At 30.6% G+C, this 2017-nt stretch overlaps 1 long non-coding RNA gene across 1 annotated transcript; it reads left to right on the top strand.

The window, feature by feature from the left end:
• The first annotated feature begins 385 nt into the window (after positions 1-385).
• Positions 386-1749, top strand: LOC106681776 (uncharacterized). Its single transcript, XR_001343304.3, has 2 exons — positions 386-585; positions 1663-1749. It is a non-coding gene; the product is annotated as an uncharacterized lncRNA (long non-coding RNA).
• Positions 1750-2017: the final 268 nt, after the last annotated feature.

The following is a 2017-nucleotide window of genomic DNA, read 5'->3' as shown; positions in this document are numbered from 1 at the left end:
AAAAAAGTTATATATGACAAGAGCAATTAGCCTGCAATTTTGGGTTTTTAAAAAGCAATGACATCAATATTGAAGGTTGTATCCTTAAGAATAGCCTGAGGGCCGAAACGTTGGAGAATTTTAAAGAATAAAAGTTAAGAGAAAAAAATGATCAAAATTGTGTAAATTGATAATAAACTAAACCACTCTCAAACAATCATACATAAAAAATAATTAATCTAATAAATAGTTTAGTTGCTATTTGAGTTTTTATTCGATTGCACCCGAACCATCTTCCTTTTCTATTATTATACACGGTCAATCATCTATCTTCCAATTTATTTTTATATTTTATTGATATGTATTTTTAATACATATACATAATCAATAATTTAATTTGGTCTAGGATATATTCCAATGAACGGAACGAGATTATGAACAGGCTCAAAGATCATATGATCAGAACTGGAAGACTGACCGATGCCAAGGGGAGCAAAGATGGGGCTAACGGAATTGTACTACATCTCTCCCATACAGACTACTCTGACGTCAAGCGAGAGGATAATGTCTTCATGACCAAAGACCAAGCACAATTGTTCCTGGCTGGTAACTATATATCATTTGTGAATATTTTTTTAGTCTCTTACCTTCACTAAAATTTCCGAAAAATCCTGAATTCATATATTATACATTTAAGGCTCTATGTTGAACCATCTTTCTTCACCGTGCTATAAATGTGGCTCAGGATTTTTCTTCCAAATGCCAGATCCTTTTCACCAGATTTCAGAACTGTGTATAAGCACCAGAATGATCGGTGTTTTATACAATCTTATTTTTGTGGCTCTTGATATTGAGCTACTTCCCAGATACTGATACAGTCCAAAATTGTATATTTTTGCTGATGTTATTCACCTTATCTCGTTCGAAACCTGATTATTTCCATTAATTTGTGATCCCAGGTACAGAAAGTAATCAAATGGTTTGAATGAGTAAGAACAAATTTGGACATAAGCTTTGTTGGGGCATGAGAAGGTTTTTTTCTGCAGCTCTTAATTTTTTTTTTATCCCCCTTCCTTGCAATTTTTGTCATACAGGATATGGCAGAGTGGGCAAGTACCCTGGGCTTGTACATGGAACTGCTCCCAAAAATCAACAATTCATTTTATTTATTTTTATATTTTTATAATACAAATATATAATAGTGTTAGGGGGTTTCAATTTTTTTTTTTTTTTTTATATATAATTATTACTGTGGTGTAGCCCAGCACTCGATTGGGCCTAGTCCAGTCTGGAACAGCTTCTTCTTCTTCCAGTGCCGCACTTTTTTTTCTGAACACTGGCTATTATTTAACTGTGTATAACTAAAACCAGTTAAAACAATTTAGTGTCTCTTTTATTCATTTCTGATTATCCAAATCCATATCACTATCACATTTCTAGTCAAGTTTATCCTTTTTAATTTTTTTAATTATTTTTTTTAGTATCAAATTGCCACCTATGTCTAATTATTATTAATTATTCCATCACTTTTTCAAAATTAGTTTATCCGCTTTATGAAAAGACTTAAAAATGAATTAATAATTCAAAATGTCATATTGACCGAATAAAGAATGAAAGAAGTAGGAAGGTTTTTTATTATTAAGTTCTTGAAATTAGTAATATGATAAATTATTTTTGTTACAGAGCTTAAGACGTTGAAAAAACGAATGGAAGAATTTGAAGCTGAATAAAATGAGGAAAAAAGACTCTCTGGTCAGAGTTGAGCAAAAATTAACTATAGTTGAAACTAATAGTTAAAATTGCCATGGATACGATATTTATTTATCAATGGTTCATTCATGAATAAGGGACATATCCATGGCAACTTTATCTATTAGTTTCAACTAAAGCTAATTTTTGCCTATCTCTGTCTCTGGTATAGATTATCACGCAAGATGTTTCTTCACTTTATAATAATGTCATGATAAATTTCTTTAATGTTTTATGATTGCTGTAATAATCATTCATTCCATGTATAATGTATAAATGTATAATTGAG

The sequence above is a fragment of the Halyomorpha halys genome, unplaced genomic scaffold (genome assembly GCF_000696795.3).
Source record: "Halyomorpha halys isolate HHAL.00 unplaced genomic scaffold, Hhal_1.1 Scaffold364.1, whole genome shotgun sequence".
NCBI lineage: Eukaryota > Metazoa > Arthropoda > Insecta > Hemiptera > Pentatomidae > Halyomorpha > Halyomorpha halys.
This window is presented reverse-complemented; position numbering and strand designations above follow the sequence as displayed.